The 6,336-nt window shown below is 37.4% G+C and overlaps 1 pseudogene; it reads left to right on the top strand.

Moving 5' to 3' along the window:
* Window positions 1-5,004, top strand: part of LOC123520978 — a 165,243-nt pseudogene extending 160,239 nt beyond the window's left edge.
* Window positions 5,005-6,336: the final 1,332 nt, after the last annotated feature.

Here is a 6,336-nt window from a genome sequence, read left to right as displayed (position 1 = left end):
GGCATCATTGTGTCTGTTTTGTGAGATGGAGGAGGGCTTTTTGGATTGGTGTTGGACATATGGGTTAATGGGTTAATGTTGGACTTGTGGGCTTGAGCAGCACTGGCTTGGGATGCTTTCTTGATGCGCACTTAACCTTTACATAAAACTCTCTCATATATATGAGTTGATGTGGATTTGTTTCTCCGAAGTACCCAGATTAATACGAAACCCCAAGTTATATTTTGATGAGCATATTGTTTCTTCCTACAAATACTTTCAACCAAGCTTCACTTGTTGTCATTGGTTTGTTCCGGGTTGACAGTAAGTCATAGTGACATTATAGGACATGACAGCACTTCCCGTGCCGTTTCCTGGGTTACCATAGAAGCAGACAGCCAGGGTTTTTCAGCTGTGGAACTCCCAGCAGACTTTTTAGATAGCATTCAAATACTTAACCATTGTGCAGTGTCCTTACATATAGACAGAGGGTTAATATTAAGACATGTATTTTTATCAGACTCAACTTGAAATCTTTTTTCAGGCCTTTCAAATGTCAAATGTGAGTTTAGCACTTAAGCAGCAATTCATAATAGCTGCACTCCAAGTACTTATGTAAGAGTCTAACTGCAAAACCACTGCTGATCAATACTTATCACAAACTAGGTTGAAAGAAACCATTTAAGGAAGATTGTCTGGAAAACAAATGGACTGCTCATTTCTGTAAAGTGTCTCCCTGCATTAAATAAGACCATTATCACAGAACTCTGAACTGCAAACTTCTGACTTATCTTCTACTCCCTGAAAAAAGTTACTGCGAGAAAATTTAATTTTGTTGTTAAGTATCATTCTTCAATGACTATACTTTGTATAGTCATTTAACTGAGTTTCATTAATAATTATGCCTTACTTATATTTGGTCATGCCTGTATGTCAGGTACTATTTCTAGAACAATATATGCATAATTTCATTTCATTCTCAAAAAGATCTCCTTTGAACTAGATACTTTTTTCCTTATTTTAACAAACAGGAAACTGAGCAGCATTCTTCCTTCTCTATCTTCGTCCGGAAGTTCCATCGAAACCTGTTTAGCATCATAACAGCAAGTAAGCAAGTTCTTAAATCACCTATTTAAAACCTTCAAACACAAGTCATTACACTGTGTGTTTTAAATAGTAAAAACATATAAACAATTAAAATCAGTACAATAAAAAACAAAATATATCATTTCTCTTCAAAATAAACTTTTCTCTAAAGGCAATTAAAATCATTGGCTGAATGACCATGTTCAAGTAGCATTGTTCTTCCCTTTACCATTTTAATTCAGCTAAACCTGTGACGTGGGACCAAGAACAGTCCGTTAAAAAAGGAGTTTGAATGTGTTAGCATTCTAGCTAGTGCTAGAACATAAGGTATAACTTTCTTTTTGAAGAAATCATTTTTCGTATATCTAAGTTAATATTTATCCAATTTGGGAGACATTTTAGCATTATTTCTACAATTTCTTTCTTCTACTTCCTCGTTTTTTTCTCATTTTGTACTGGCCATTTGATTTTTTAAACTAATATAATGAATATTGTCCAAATCTTTTATATATTTTTTTCTCTTTGTCCCTCATCCTATACAATTTCTATTGATTGAACTTTATATCATCTATCTGCTTATAAGCCCATCAGTGAATTTTGGATTTCAAATCTTACATACTTCTAAGAATAATTTAATGCATTATATTTATAATATAGGCAAATTTATATGATGTAAGTCCAATAGAGATGTTTCAACAAATAGATGCAGTACTGGAAGCACACACTGTTTCTGAATTATAGTCAGCAAAATTTTGTTTACATATGATGTTGTTCAATAATTTCTACATTTTGTTGGGTTGCCTTCATTTGGAATGGACACAAATAGAATCTCTTCTAGTTCTTTGGTCACATAGTAATCTTGAAATTTGTTTGGAATAGATGAGTGTGGCAGTTAGGAAATCTAGTGTTAATTTGGGGCTTGAGATGTTTAAGAGTGAAGGGATGGAGTCTAGTCTGTCAACCAGGATATAGCCAATGAGGATTCTTGGAAGGAATCTCTCTCTCTCTCTCTCCCATCTCTAGCTCTATCTCTATCTCTCTCTCCTCACTCCCTTGGGGACTCTCTTCTGACAAAGCTGAAAGGCACATGGACCTACCCTGATGCAACCATGGGTCTGGAGAAGCCACATGGAGACCCCTGTCAGTGCTGAGATGCTTACAACGCCTCTGGATCAACAAGATTTTGCACCCACTGGCCTATGATCTTCCTGAATTCAGCATCATTGCATGTGTTTCATGAGTCTGAAGAGGACTTTATAGATTGGTATCAGACATATGGGCTAATCTCTGACTTATGGACTTGATCTGGACTGGACTGGGATTTTTTTCTCAATATTCAATTGTGCTTGTACATAAACCTCTTTCTTCGACACATATGTGTGTCTATGAATTTGTTTCTCTTGTCTACCCAGACTAATACAATGAGTATTTTGAGCAGTGCATCGGTGTGTTGAAGTATTTCAATTACTATTCTGGAAATTCCTGCAGTTTTGTTTTGCACTAATGCCTTCAGTAAAAGTAGGATTTCTTCCTTCAATATCAGTGTTTCCTGAACATATGCTACTTCTTAAAATAGCTAAATGTCAGCCAGTTATTTCTGATAAAATGATTCCATGTATGCTTTTCATCTTCTTTTGCCACTTCTTGCATTGTTCAATATTTTGCCTGCAGACTCCTTCAATTCTTCAACCTGAGACTTACTTTTTTTTTCTCTTCAGTTCTTTTGACTTGGGGACTACTGAGCATGTTCTTCCCTTTTGATTTTCTAACTACAGGCTTTATTAACTCCCGACAATATTATAATACTTGCTTTGTCTTCTCAAGCTAAACTTGGAAGTTTTCTGATCATCAATTCTTCCATTCACTTTAGCTTCTCTACATTCAAACACAAGTTTCAGTCTCTTATTACATCTAGTTTAGCATTTATTTCCTATATTGTTAATGATCTTTTGCTTCCACCATTTCTGGGGTTCTCGATGTTATCCCACAACTTGTCAGGTCTTCAACTGCTTGTATTGAGACATGGCTTCTTAAAGAAAGTTGACCAAGAAGGTGAAGCATATCAGACTGAATATGTCTCCTCAAGATATGTGTCAACTTGGGTGGGCCATGATTCTCAGGGGTCTAGTTACATCATGGTGTAACGTGTCACTGTGTTAATGATTTCTAATGGAAACATCGACCTGTGCCTCTTGGCATTTGCTTCAGAAGCAGGTCACTTGTATTACAGATTTCAAAGGTTCACAGATAAAGAGGAATGTTGCCCCAAGATGAATTTGGACTTGTTGATTTAAGACTTTTGGAATGAAATCATGGGATGATTGTGTTTTACTTGTGGCAAGGGCATGAATTTTGTTAAACTTCATGGTTGGAATTGTTTTCCCTACAAGATGTGACAACTTGGCTGGGCCGTGAATCTCCATGATTTCTCGATTATGCAATTTGTCAGTTATGTGTGGATTCCATCCTATAAGATCTGAAATTTTCTATTGAATTCTGATGTCATCATTTCTTCCATTTGCTTTAACTACTCTATGTTCAAGAGCAAGTTTCATAGGCTCTCAATGTCCAATTTTGTCTTTTCTCTCTTTGCTCTCATTTTTAATGCCCTTGGGCATTACTCATGTATGATGTTCTTGGTGTCACTCCATAATTCACCTGGTCTTTGGTCATTAGTGTTCAATGAATGAAATATATTCCTGGTATGTCTTTAAACTAGGATATGTTTGACATCATATTTGGGCTCTGGTGGACTTCTTTAAATTTTTAAGCTTCAACCTCAACTTGCATATGAACAATTAATGGTCAGTTCCACTATTGATCCCTGACTTCCTGTTAGCTGATGGCACAGAGCATCGCCATCATGTCTTCCCACATTTCTAGTCAGTTTAATCCCTGTGTATTCCACCTGACAAGGTCCAACTATATAGCCACTATTTATGTTGTTAACAAAATGTATTCGCAATGAAGAAGCCATCCATCTGACAAAATTCCATGATGTGATCTCCAGACTTGTTTCTATCATCAACCATATTTTCCATCTACCGATTCTTCCACTTTGTTTACAACTTTTATATTTCTATCACCAGTAATTATCAATGCATGCCAATTATATGTCTGATCAATTTGAGACTGAAGAAGCTAGTAGAATTTATCAATTTCTTCATCACTGCCTTTAGTGGTTGGTGAATAAATTTGAAAAAGTAGTTGTATTAACTGGTAGTCTTTGTATATAAATATTATTCTATTACAAATTTCATTGTACTTCAAGATCAATCTTCACGTGTTCTGTCTTTCAATGATGGGCAGGGGAAGATACCAGCAGGTTCATAAGAGTTAAAGACGTCTCTAGCTGCCATCTTACAGTCCCAGCGTGTGTGCGCCTAATCGCAGTCGGTCTATCAAAGACCCCCTGGGCCCAGTCCTAGTCCCCAGCTCGGCCCCATTTCCGCTCCAACAAGACGAAAGAGATTATCTTGAATCAAGAGAAACTACACCAAACTGCAGGCACGAGTACGCCTTGATGGGAAAGGAACTGCCAGCAGAAAGAAGGTGGTTCCCAGAACAGCCACAGCAGATGGCAAAAAACTGCAGTTCTCCTTAAAGAAGCCAGGGGTTAACTATATCTCTGGTATTGAAGAGGGGAATACGTTTACAAACCAGGGAACAATGATCCACCTTAACAACCCTAAAGGCTTGGACTTCAGGATTGCATCAGCGGCCATGCTGCTCCCCAGCATCTTGAACCAGCTGGGCACAGACAGCCTGACTTGCTTAAGACTGGCTGAAGCACTGCCCAAACCATCTGCAGATGGACAGGCCCCACTTGCTCCAAGAGAGGTTCCAGATCTTGTGGAGAACTTGGATGAGGCATCCAGAATGAGGCTCACTGATTTGAGTTGGCTTCTGGGGAAGATGAAACTTGAGGAAGTGACTTGAGGCTGCTATTTTATATGTTGAATGCTTTTTAAATCAGTCTTGTGTATGGGTCTGATAAAATCTAGATCTCTAATATTTTTAAGCCCAAGCCTTTCAGACTGCGCTGCTCTTTTAAGTTTTGTTTATGCATGATTTATTCTTTGCAACCAGATATGCTGAAGAAACCAGGGAAGAAAATTTGAAACAGGGTTAGTAAAATTCTTTGCCTGGTTTAAAAAAAAAAGCTAAAGGCAACAGGGGCAAATACACAATCCTGTAGCAGTGAGGGTCTATGAGTAAATGATTGGATAGATGTGTAGGCAGAACAACTGGGTGAGGAAGAATGGTAGTGTATTCATGTATATACGTTTGACAAAGGATACTTGCATATGTGTATTTATTTATGCTGCAAATATGTCTAAGATGTTGTACAGCTTAAGTGGGACAAAGTTATGAAGACTTCTTAGACATAAGTAAACAACTTGAGCCAAACAGTTGCTGGACTTACCGGACCAGCACCACAGTCACAGAGAACACGAAGGTCAATTGGCATCGGGTAGCTGGCAAAGCCAATGTTCTACACACTGACTTGGGGATTAGTAACTGAGGACTTACTCATAAGCAGTCATCTAAAGTACAATTATAGATCTCTCCTGTCCAGAAGAAAGAAGAGGAATGAAAATCAAAAGACAAATGCAAGTAATTAGTCCGATAGACCAATGAATCTCTCAAGCATCAGTCTCCACAACCTTGAATCCAGAACTCAAAATCATAAAAGAGACAAGACTTACTGGTTGGCTAGTGACTGTGGAAACTGCCCCAAGATTATAGGCCTTATAGTTCAGATTTGAAACTGAACTAATCTTTGCATCAGTGTTATCAACCATTTAAGAACAACAGGACAGCATTTACCCAAGGATAGCAGTCAGAGTGTTAGGAAAGAAAGGAGTGGAAGCGCAGGGGGAAGTGAGGGAAGTGACGGTATATTGAGATGATTGTGATGGATGGCTTGAATCAGAATGCATAGGAATTGTTGAATGCTAAAGTGAAGATATTCTCTGTAAAACTTCACCTAATTTACGGTAAAGTTTTTCATGTTCTTTTTTATGATATGATATCATTCTTCATAAATTTATCATTCCTGACATAGTAAACCATATGATCATCTGATTCAAAGTGGCCAATACCAGTACATTTCAGCTCACTAATACACAGGATAACAATCTTTATGTGCTTTATATCATTTTATACATCTTCAGTTTTATAAGATTCCTGCTTCATACATTCCACATTCCATTTATTAATGGATGTTTGCAATTGTTCCTTCTAATTTTGAGTTATGACCATCAGCAA

The sequence above is a fragment of the Echinops telfairi genome, unplaced genomic scaffold (genome assembly GCF_000313985.2).
Source record: "Echinops telfairi isolate 266 unplaced genomic scaffold, ASM31398v2 ScPeMD7_7468;HRSCAF=8506_0, whole genome shotgun sequence".
In the NCBI taxonomy this organism is placed as follows: domain Eukaryota; kingdom Metazoa; phylum Chordata; class Mammalia; order Afrosoricida; family Tenrecidae; genus Echinops; species Echinops telfairi.
The sequence above is the reverse complement of the archived record's forward strand: the minus strand, read 5'-3'. Positions and strand labels throughout refer to the sequence as shown.